General features: G+C 37.0%; 1 protein-coding gene and 2 long non-coding RNA genes across 3 annotated transcripts in view; 2 read left to right on the forward strand and 1 right to left on the reverse strand.

Moving 5' to 3' along the window:
- LOC134265914 (serine-protein kinase ATM-like) overlaps nucleotides 1-12,363 on the forward strand; it is a gene marked incomplete at its 3' end in the record, with an annotated part of 201,307 nt that overhangs the window by 121,955 nt on the left and 66,989 nt on the right. The gene's annotated exons all lie outside the window — the stretch shown is intronic.
- On the reverse strand, nucleotides 1,557-2,761 carry LOC134265912 (uncharacterized). Its single transcript, XR_009991857.1, has 3 exons — nucleotides 2,525-2,761; nucleotides 1,873-2,027; nucleotides 1,557-1,630 (listed from the first exon to the last, which is right to left on the reverse strand). It is a non-coding gene; the product is annotated as an uncharacterized LOC134265912 (long non-coding RNA).
- Nucleotides 3,393-4,159, forward strand: LOC134265913 (uncharacterized). Its single transcript, XR_009991858.1, has 2 exons — nucleotides 3,393-3,423; nucleotides 3,888-4,159. It is a non-coding gene; the product is annotated as an uncharacterized LOC134265913 (long non-coding RNA).

Raw genomic sequence — 12,363 nt, forward strand, 5'->3', positions numbered from 1 at the left:
CTGACTCTCTCATGCTCTCAAAAGAGTCCGTCAATGCCTGCATTGGCTCTCAAGAGAGTCGGCCAATGCCTGCATTGGACCTTGAGAGAGTCAGCCAATGCCTGCATTGAACAGAGTCAGTCAAAGCAGGCATTGGCCGACTCCACATCAGTCAGTCAATGCAGGCATTGGCTGACTTCACATCAGTCAGTCAATGCAGGCATTGTCCGACTGCACATCAGTCAGTCAATGCAGGCATTGTCCGACTGCACATCAGTCAGTCAATGCAGGCATTGGCCGGCTGCACATCAGTCAGTCAATGCAAGCATTGGCCGACTGCGCAGTCAGTCAATGCAGGCATTGGCTGACTGCACAGTCAGTCAATGCAGGCATTGGCCAACTGTGCAGTCAGTCAATGCAGGCATTGGCCGACTGCACATCAGCCAGTCAATGCAGGCATTGGCCAACTGCACATCAGTCAGTCAATGCAGGCATTGGCTGACTGCACAGCCAGTCAATGCAGGCATTGGCCGACTGCGCAGTCAGTCAATGCAGGCATTGGCTGACTGCACATCAGTCAGTCAATGCAGGCATTGGCCAACTGAACATAAGTGCCAATGCAGTCAATGATAGACTCCAAAGACTGATGCAATGCAGGCGTTGTACATTCCACCGTATATAAGGGGTGTTAAGAAAGTTCGTTCCAGGACGAAATATTTTCTAAAATTTCAAAGTAGTGCTTAACTGAAGAGATGAATTTTCAAGTCTGACAAAGACACAAGAGTGTGCCTTATATTTATAGCAATTCATTTCTAGCAGGAAATTATAGGATTTTCTTCCATATGAGAATAGATATAACATCCTTAAAGCACTCGAATGATAGAAATGCTGGTCATTCTGAGTGAAAGTAAAGGGTAATTTACTTTTGTTTCTACATAGCTTATCTTGCATCAGACAAGCTGATGAGCGTAGGTATAAGAACTATAGATCACTTTTCAAAAGAATAGTTTTGTCATTTTGAAATTTTTCATAGATTTGATGATTTTTGCAGAGAATTTGAAAGGATGTTTGACCTGTATGCTAAATATATGTCACAAATATGCGTCATTCCTAATTTTTCTGAACAGACATCCTCTGTTTTAATACCTACCCTCCCCTTATTGTTTCAACAAAAGACAGTTAAAACCTTATCAATAGCAAGAATGAACACTGTAAACATTAAATATCATGAATTGTAAACATTTTTTCACCGTATTTCTTTTCGAAAATTTAAGAAAAATGTGGAACGAACTTTCTTAACACCCTTTACATGTATAGGGACTGCAGGCATTGGAATACCTTTTATTCATACAACTAATGCATATAAAATCTTCCTTGTATAAAATATGTTTATACATGTATATATTGTATTTGTCAAAACTGGTTTTTAACAGCAGACTTCTATAAATCAAGTAATGATGAATGATCAATTTTAACGTTTATTTTAATTTTAGAGAAGAATTTGCAGAAAAGTAAAATTAAATAAAAACGATGTATTTTCAAGGAAAGTTTGATTAAAATTATTTGCGTAGAATCTTATTACATTGTCAAAATGTTGTCTTCTTGATCCCTAAAGTAATCCATTTAGTCTGTGCAGTTCTTAGTACTTCGCCTGAAAATGGAATCAGAGTTAGTTACAAAACATTGTTTGAATCCGTATAAATTTGTATATAATTTTCGGCATTGTTTCACCAAATAATTACAATTTATTCTTGTCCCTACATAATAATTAATGTTATACGCTCTAAATATTAATTCCAATGCTTCTTTCGCAGATTTTTAATTCAATGTATTCATGTAATAATCACTCAATAATCAAATACATGTAGTGAGTCAAAATATTGAATATTAAACCTTATGATATGGTCGTTGGCCACCATTTTAACAAACAGACTCAGGTCTCATAGAATCCACCATTTTAACAAACAGACTCAGGTCTTATAGAATCGGATATCATCAGAGACTGTCGTCTAATGTTGCTGTAGATTCTCTCTGTGTTTTATTCAACACTGTTAAGAAAAAAATAAGACATGTATTTAAAAATCCCTAGACAAAACAAACATGAACTTTGTAACGTTTGCCACTGCAAGCATTATTTTTCTGGAAAAAAAACCCACACCGGCCGAACCAAACTCTTTGGGGAGAGTGCGGCATGGAGTAAAAAAAACTTATCAGACCAAATAATTCAGGGATACAACCATAAAGATTTCTAAACACACACCATAATTTACAATTATTTCTACGACTATTATTTCTTTTTTTTCTACGCTAGAAATCGAAAAAGTACGATTTACTTTAGAAAGAAGCTGTACATCAAAACTGGAAAATCCCGAATCCCAGAAATAACCTTAAAAAAGGTTAAAAGCATTTCCCTTTTTTTTTTTATATTATTATATTATATTACTTTGGAAAAAGGCAAGTTATTTTGAATAATAATTGAAGCATTTGCCAAATAAACACAATATAATTGCATAAATACAAGCATGGTACATGTACTTTTACAAACCTTCAATGTGAGTTAAATCTGCAGCTGGAACTTTCCGTTTTGAAAACGCATATACTATAAGACAGAGATACACTGGACGCAGCTTTGCTTCTAGAAGACCACAACTGGTGTTTTTCCACTGCATAATGTTAATTCCATACTTTTGTAATTGCCCACATATTATTTTTTGCTGTGTGAATGATCAGTCTTCAAACTAGCCTAACTGTTGGGAGATGCACTACGTACTTATATGACGTCACAATATTACAGAAACTAAAATCCGCGAAACGTTAGTAGGCCAAGGGGTTTAGAAGATCTTTTTAAACATACAACGATAAAAAGGACGTATTTCCAGTTACCAAAGGTGTGTTTCTGCTGAATGATTATACACGTGCACATGTTACGTTTTACCGACCGAGGCATCGAAATAGCGGACTTAGTGACTAGTCTACAGCAGCACAGGGCCGATTGAGTGTATCGTCAGGCCTATATCGTTTTTCGTGGTAAGTAGTTTGTACGTCTGTTCATAAACCAGTTTGTTATCATAGATAAATGTGTTATGGTTTACTTATAAATAACATAAAACTTACATTTAGACGACCGAATTATCTACTTTCACTTTTAAATACAGAGGCGTTCAAAAGATGGTGCATCGCAAGAAATTTAAATTTATGACGAATTAAAATAAATATCTACGCACAGAATAATTTCAATCTATTTTTCCTTCACAATTAAAAAAGATGAGGATAATAATTATTTATTTCAGTTTTAAAACCCTCTCCTTTTCAGGGTGGATATGTAAACTCGTCCATTAGTGCATTACAAACAAGTGATATACAGATGAAAGTGAATAGTGAAAAAATCTAAAAAAAAAAAACAAAAAACAAACAAACAAACAAAAACAAAAAGAGAAAACTCTGGTAAGATTATGTTTTTCTTTTTTTTTTGTTTGTTTGTTTTTGTTTGAATGACAGGGATAGAATATTCAATCAATTCTGAAAAGTGGGGGGGGGGGGGGTCTGGAGATTTTTTTTTATAAAAAAGAAGTTGTGCTAAAAATTGAATAAAGATAATACGTCCAGTGGCAGGAATTTAAAAGTAATATGCCTCTGGTTATCCAGAAAATAAAATATTCAGTCTTGTGAAGGCTTGGGAATGCATATTTAATCTAAATTACAGAATATATTGCCCTCATAGTCTTACAAAGTCTTATAATTTGAAGAAATAAGTTTAAACTATTTGTGAACTATTCAGATCATAAACAGATTTAATTAAATGAAAAATTTGAAGAAAAAAACTAGGAAAGAAAATGTAAAAATAAACAGTAATTCTTGATTATTTTAAAAAGAAGTTTACTTCAATTAATACTGCATTTCTTTTTCAGGTATACACGGGTTAAAAACTACAATATAGACCAAAGGAAAAGAAAATGATAGAGGACCAAGAAAACGCTTTATAACATGACATTAAATGAATAACTCATATGCACGACTAGATGTGCCACTTTATTACCTACTATTGATATACTTTAGTAAAATATTTATACCATTATACATGTGCATATATCAAGTGAATTTGTTTTGTGTGCATCAGTTTCAGTCATGTTGTAAATTCACCAAATTACCCGCAGTGAAAATTTTAATCAATTAATTAGAACACTTAGTACTTTGTTGTCAATTAACAGCCAATATCATTTTTATTCTGGCATCTTTAGAATTTATAACATGAATAACACTATTGTAAAGAAAAAAAGACCAACTTTCACCTCATGCACGTTAACATTTCTTATGTCCATTACGACGCTTTATGGTTTTAAAATTATCTGACCTCCTATTATTTTAAATTTATCAATTTCAAATTAAAATGATATTGTTTATTATTACTGAGTATACATATTCTTGACATCATAATTATTAACAATCAAACGGCCATATTTTATAGACGTACAGTTTGTCAAAGTCAGCCAAGCCTGGTGCTTCAAGATCAACTGTGAAGAAGGAGGTGTATTGACTGATGTGAAGTCGGCCAATGCCTGCATTGACTGACTGATGTGCAGTCGGCCAATGCCTGCATTGACTGACTGCGCAGTCGGCCAATGCATGCATTGACTGACTGTGCAGTCGGCCAATGCCTGCATTGACTGACTGATGTGCAATCGGCCAAGGCCTGCATTGACTGACTGATGTGCAGTCGGTCGATGCCTGCATTGACTGACTGTGCAGTCGGCCAAAACCTGCATTGACTGACTGATGTGCAGTCGACCAATGCCTGCATTGACTGACTGTGCAGTCGGCCAATGCCTGCATTGACTGACTGCGCTGTCGGCCAATGCCTGCATTGACTGACTGATGTGCAGTCGGCCAATGCCTGCATTGACTGACTGTGCAGTCGGACAATGCCTGCATTGACTGACTGATGTGCAGTCGGCCAATGCCTGCATGCATTGACTGACTGTGCAGTCGGCCAATGCCTGTATTGACTGACTGTGCAGTCGGCCAATGCCTGCATTGACTGACTGATGTGCAGTCGGCCAATGCCTACATTGACTGACTGCGCAGTTGGCCAATGCCTGCATTGCCTGACTGTACGGTCGGCCAATGCCTGCATTGACTGACTGATGTGAGGTCGGCCAATGCCTGCATTGACTGACTTGACATTGATAGACATTATAATGCACAATACCTGACTGAAGCCTGCATTCATACTGCATAGTTATAGAAATCCTGCATTGGGGAATTGGGAAATGTAAATTATCTGCATTCGGATATAGTTGTACAAATTCAGTAGCATTGCAACAATGCAGGTAAGGAGATGTAAAATGGAAAAATAATTCTAGTGAAAACATCTCCATCTGGAATTTCAGTATTTTCCTTTTACCAATTTAACTTTACTTTGCTCAACTTTGAAAAGTAAAATTTTGTCAATTCAAATGTGTGCTTCAGCAAAGGTTTTTGTAAGGTGTTGCATTAGTCATTTATAAACAAAGCTTTAAAAAGTGACATTTGCATAAAAAAATAGTTGAGACAAATCAAAATTTAGTTGAGACTCCATTATATGATTGTATATCGAGGACATTACTCTTTTGGAATCTCAGGCCTTTGTATACTGTGGTGTCAAGAAAGTTAACACTTTCATTCGTATGTTGTAGGTTATGGGTCTTCTTTTCTCTCTTGTATTGCTTTGTTTCTTTATTCCTCTTAAAACAGTATGTAGTCTGGGGCATGTTTCGTTCATAGTGGACCATGGGCAATGGATGCCAGCTTTCACATAGAAGAATCTCACAGCTGCTAGGTATAACTTGATGGTATTGATAGACAGTCTTAAAGCCTTAAAGCAATGTGTCACGAAATAGATAAGAGTTTGTTCTGTAATTGGTGTAGGTCTAAAGTCATCTGCTCTAATCCCAATGGAAGGTAGAAAATTACAGAAAGCCTAAAACCTGTTATGTAGGCATTTCTTGTGTTTTCACTGATGGAAGAATCGCACAATCTATTTGCTTGATCCTCTAGTACAAAACAAGTTCTTGTAGTGATGGAATGTTCACAGGGTCTTTTGATGCTGTTGGTGCTGCTTCTCTGAATCGGGCCATCTGGAAATGAGAAAGAGAGTCAGCTATCACATTTTCTTTACCAGGGACATGATCACATAGAATAATAAAGTTTTCGCATGCTGACTTCCAAGTTAATTTTCTCATAAGCTTCATTATAATAGCAGATTTAGAACGACGTTTTCTAATTATCTGAATGGTAGCTAAATTGTCACACAAAAATTTTATCCATTTTCCAGACCATTCGTGTCCCCATAGAACCACTGCTACTACTATGGGGTACAACTCTAAAAGTGCCATAGAAATAGGATCATTTCCCAGGTTGTGAATTTCTTCTGGCCATTTTCCTTGAAACCACCGCCCGGCATAGTACCCACCAAAGCCATGGTTTGACGAAGCATCAGTAAATAATGAAATGTCGGTTGTGTCTGTCACATATTCCTCCAGGAAAAATGACTTTCCGTTCCATCCTTGTAAAAATTTCTCCCACATTGCCAAGTCTTTTCTGCATTCGCTTGTCAAATACACATGATAATGGAGTTCCGACACAGAGTGAGCTAATGTAAGTAGGTAAGATGTGAATGATCTGCCAGCTGGGATTACTCGTGCTACAAAGTTAAAATGACCCAAGACACTTAACAGCTCACGTTTTGTACATGATTTCTTTACTCTAAGGTTATTAATAAGAGTCAAAATTCTGTCGACTTTCTCCAGGGGGATACGGCTCTCCATAATTTTAGAATCAAGTATAATTCCCAGGTATTCAATCACTGTGTCCGGACCTACTGTTTTCTTTTCCGAAATTGGGATTCCGAGCTTTTTGAACACCATAGTCAAAATTGCCATACTCCTCAGTCCGCCTTCGCCCGGGGGGTCAAATGTAATGAAATCGTCCAGTACCGGTAAATGAAGGATATTTTTTATATTGTAGTTATTCTGGATTATCCAACAGATGGCTTGGGAAAGCATGTCAAAAATTTTGGGACTACTCCTGCAACCAAAAACTAGTCTCTTGTAGAAGAAGTATTTCTCCCTCCATTTAATTCCGTAGTAGGGTTGCACATCTTTTGCTATAGGGATTAGTTTAAATGCGTCCACTATATCCATTTTGCACATGAGAGACTCACTACCAAGTGTCTGTAAAATGGTAATTGCGTCATCGATGCGCACATACTGCAATGAATATTCATCTTTATCAATGAGATCATTAATGCTTGTTTCAGATGATTGGTTGTGAGGGGAGGATAAATCAACGATTAGTCTATATTTCTTGGAGTATTTTCCTTGAGAGATTCCAATGGGGCTAATTCTGTATACGGAATAAGGTGGTATATTGTATGGACCATCCAAGTATCCTTTCACCATTTCATATTCTATCAACTTGTCGACAATTTCAGGTTGTTTTCTAGCTGAAAGCAAATTTTTGCACTCTAATGTTGATTTAGGTAATGATGATATTCCAGTGGTAAAACCTCTCTCAAGTCCATATATTAATGGGTCAACAAACGTCCTGTCGGGATGCCTATTTAGTTCTGTTTTAAGTATGTGAGTATTTATTGGAGTAACTGATGCCGTTTCACATTGTCTATCATCTGTCCCTTTAGAAGATAGTCATTGTTTGTCAGTTTGAGTGTGGTCCTTTGATTTGTTTTTGGTTTTTGTGCAATTGGAAGCAGAGTGGTTGTTTAACTTGCATTCTGAACATATGTGAAGAAGATTGCAAGAATTCCTTTGGCACCCATTTGATCCATTGTAGTTATTACATATTTCTTTCCCCTTATATGAGATTCTTGGTCTTCCCTCAACATCTACGTTACTAGGTGTTGGTTTTATCTTGCTGTTTGGATTTCCAGCGTAAGGTGTAGGACCGCTCTTTGACTTGGGACAGAAGTGTGAGGCATGGGTCACGCTACTACAGAACTCGCATCTGATTACGGTTTGACCAGAAAATATTATGGTGAGTAAGGTGTAGGACCGCTCTTTGACTTGGGACAGAAGTGTGAGGCATGGGTCACGCTACTACAGAACTCGCATCTGATTACGGTTTGACCAGAAAATATTGTGGTGAATAATTTAGTGTCTCTTATTGACCAGTCAATGTGGATGTTTCTCTGTAGTAATAGTGCGCTTGCACGTGCTGAGAAAGCTTTATGATACTCATAAAAGGCTGCTCCTCTTGTGGTTGATGCCATTTCCACAATGTCCCGTTCGTAAGCATCTAATTCTTGATGCCTTGCGGGATACACCTCACATATTATGTTCTTGTATTTTGTAAAGGCTATTATGAACTCGTTAAGAGTTAGGTTTCTCAGTAGTCTTGTGTCGTGAGATTGTTTCAATAATATGTAACGACCATCACTGTCAGTTACATGATTTTCTTCTGTCTCTCGTGGCATAATAAGTAATGCTAAATTTACATCTTTACCTTGTAAGATATTGCTTCTAATTGTCGAAGAAATCGTTTCTACGCAGGGGACTGAGTCAGAGGAAACTCTGGTCGGGACGTCCTGGGGCATGTTCCACGGAGAGTTATCTAGGTTTCTCCCGATGTCGGTAGAGGTCCCAGGCTGATTGGATTTGTTTTGATTCTTCTTCAGTTCGTCCACTTCGTTTGACAACTTCGTAACTGAATCTTTAATGCCTCGAATTGCGTCAATCAATTCGTCGGAATACAACATCCGCCCAGCCTCGTTTCCGTTTGCTGCTGATGAAGAAGCCGGAAGTGTCTTTTCTATCACTTCTCCTGCGTCATTTTGAATATCTACAACTTCGACATTGTCTGTTTCGCTATTTATAGCCGATTTTTCTTTACCTAATACGTTGTCCTGGTAGATTTGCACTAATTGGGACTTTTTCAGGGACAATGGCATCACGATTCCTTTTGATTTCAACTTTTGTAGAATTTCAGTGGACGTCCAGTTTTCGGGTTCCCTAGTGTACCATCGCGTGACTTCCGTCTCTGTAGGTTCTGTCGATGTTTCGGATCGTTTTCTTTTCTTTCCAGGCATCTTTCAGTAAGAAATCTTAAACAAATGGTATATATATATCACTTCTCAGAGTTCACGCATTTAGGTCACAGTATCCTATATAGGAAATTAAAAGTCTGTGTCCATATAAACAGATACACGTGAAACTGCACGTGGTAAGAATGGAATAACAATCCACAACTGGGAATTATTATCACTGTCAGCGTTTAAAATGAGATTATAATGAATAAAATCCGTAGGATTTACTTGAGAATTTGCAGGAACCGTGCAAGAAAGACAAAGCCAAACTGTGCAAAAAAACTGTGTGCAAAAAAACGACGGCATCTTAACATCCAGACATGTCTTATACTTATTAGAACCCGACACTCTTAATGAAGCATTTGGTCAGTTGCTCATTTGTTAAATTAATTAAGAGTGTTTCGGCAGTATTAATAGCACATGTCATTTTGTAATTGTGATACGGCCTGCCTCATCAGGGGTTTACCGTATACATAAATCAATCAATTTCTTTGAACTTCATTTGATTTTAATTTGGATCTAATGATAAGATCGCCTATATTCTTGTGTTTGCTGTATGCTACCATAGGGGGTGTTGTGAATAATTCTTTGCATACATCATCATCAAGTATGTAACTCCAATATTTCATAAGTCGTTTCCTAATCCCCTTTATACATGGGTTAAACTTGGTGACCAAAACGTTTGGTACAGCCTTTTTGTTGTTTTTCTTTGATTTTTTAAGAAGATCCATTCTATTTGCAGAAAAAGTTCTTTGCATAATAGGTTCAATTTCTGAATGTTTATAACCTCTTTTTTCGAGATGAGTTTTGAAATCTCTAAAGATAACTTCCAGAACAGTTTGATCACTAGTATTTCTCAGATGTCTGGTACATTCTCCTTTAATTAGGCCCTTGAAAACTGATTGGCTATGAGCACTTTGCCTGTGCAAGTATTGGAAGCTGTTAGTAGGTTTGATATACGAGCGAATGTCTAATCGCTGGCTATCTAGGAATCTTGTTCCTTTGTAAATAGTAGTGTCTAAGAAATTGACACTGGTGTAAGATATTTCATAAGTGAATCTCAAATATTTATGACAAGAGTTCCCAATGTCAAAAAATTCTTTAATATCATCTGGGCTTCCATTAAATAGGATAAAGCCATCATCTCTAAATATAATTAACGTTAATGGAGACCCTACTGGAAAGAACTAATATATAATTTATTTTAGAATTGATCAATCCACACACTAGATATTTGCATTTAAAAATCTGAAGCGTGTCCAAGATGGCAGCTGTCTCCGTAAACTCCGCCATTAGGCAAGTCAGGGTCTAGATGGTCCGCCAAGGGTTTGGATGAACGAAACTTCTATCATAAAGATCAATGAAATGTAAAGGATTCGTTGGATTGACACGTCGCTTTTACGTTTCATATACAGATGTAGTTTTAATCCAAGGTTTCCTCAAAAGTCTTATAAAATTGCTTTTGTCTGAATATTTCTGTAATAAATGCAAGTTATAGAACATAAATAGTATCAGATTCCGTTGGAGAGCGAAAGATTTTTTTCAGCGAAACATTCCAATCTTTTCCTGAATCTGTAACTAATTGGAAGAGTCCACTTTGGGGGTAAACAGGATACAAAGTTCGTGGAAAACCTTACCGAATTCCCAGCTTTATTGTTACTTGGTTGTATACAATATAATATTTGTACACTGTGATCAATATACTTTCTAAAGCTTGAAATTCCGGTGTTAAGAACATACATTTCTAAATTTAATTGAAGTTATCACATCCATTCAATAATCAAACATTTCAAAGGAATAGCTTTAAGAACTACTCGTGACGTTTTGCGCGAAATAATGTATCATGACCCACCTTAACTAGTAGACAAATGACAACAGAAGTGCAGAAATAGATACCATTGGCATGCCTGTATATGGAGTTGCATGGAATAAAAAGTTGAATACATATCGAATGAAAGTTGTAAACAGTATCATTTGTTCATCAGTAATAGAATATCTCTCCTAAAAATTTCTCTTAAAACTCAAGTAACAAATTCCGATGTGATATTCTTTGGCAAAGTTTTGCAAGCTATAGTTCTCATTTTATGATTCCACACTGCATTTTAAAAAAAATCTAATTTATGTTTCAATCCAAAAAGGCAATCTCGCGATATTGCATTTTGAAATTGAAGCGGGTTCGCAAAGGTGTAAAGGGTAATGGATTTTCACGCCGGCCACCCGGGTCCCGGGTTCAATCCCACGTATGTCCGGTTTTAAATCACTTTTTGAGTTTGATTTTATGTTTTTTTTCAGAATCGGACGGAAGACCTGGTGTTGCTCGCAACGAGTTTCATATCTAGTTAAGGTCAATCTGATTAAAATCAGATCCTTTGAGATGACCCCGAATGGGGTTTCTTCAGATCCTTGTGTAGCGATCTAAGTGAGCGGATCAAAGGATCTGATTTTAATCAGATTGAGTTAAGGTCTTCCGTCTTCAGCGGAAGACCTTCTTGTTATTTTTTGGTTTCTTTTTCACTTTTTTTAGCTAACCTGAGCCAAAGGCTCAAGTGAGCTTTTCTTATCACATTTTGTCCGGCGTCTGTCTGTGTCTGTCTGTCTGTCCGTACACTTTTCACATTTTCGACTTCTTCTCAAGAACCGCTGGGCCAATTTCCACCAAACTTGCCACAAAGCATCTTTGGGTGAAGGGATTCAAATTTGTTCAAATAAAGGGCCATGCCCTTATTCAAGGGGAGATAATTGAGAATAAGTGAAAATTTGGTGGTATGTTTTAAAAATCTTCTTCTTAAGAACCACCGTGCCAGGAAAGTTGAAACTTATGGGGAAACATCCTCAGGTAGTGTAGATTCAAATTTGTTCAAATCATGTCCCCCGGGGGTAGGGCGGGGCCACAATGGCCGACCAAAGTTTTATATAGAAATGTAAAGGAAAATTCTTTAAAAATCTTCTCAAGAACAGCAGAGCCATAATTGCTCATATTTATATGGAAGCATCCCCAGGTAGTGTAGATTCAAGCTTGTTCAAATCATGACCCCGGGGGGTAGGGCGGGGCCACAATGGCCGACCAAAGTTTTACATAGAAATGTATAGGAAAATTCTTTAAAAATCATCTTCTGAAGAACAGCAAAGCCATAATTGCTCATATTTATATGGAAGCATCCCCAGGTAGTGTAAATTCAAATTTGTTAAAATCATGACCCCCGGGGGTAGGGCGGGGCCACAATGGCCGACCAAAGTTTTATATAGAAATATATAGGAAAATTCTTTAAAAATCTTCTTCTGAAGAACAGCAAAGCCATAATTGCTCA

The sequence above is a fragment of the Saccostrea cucullata genome, unplaced genomic scaffold (genome assembly GCF_032062105.1).
Source record: "Saccostrea cucullata isolate Sc308-1 unplaced genomic scaffold, CSIRO_AGI_Scuc_v1 ctg562, whole genome shotgun sequence".
Classification (NCBI taxonomy): Eukaryota; Metazoa; Mollusca; class Bivalvia; order Ostreida; family Ostreidae; genus Saccostrea; species Saccostrea cuccullata.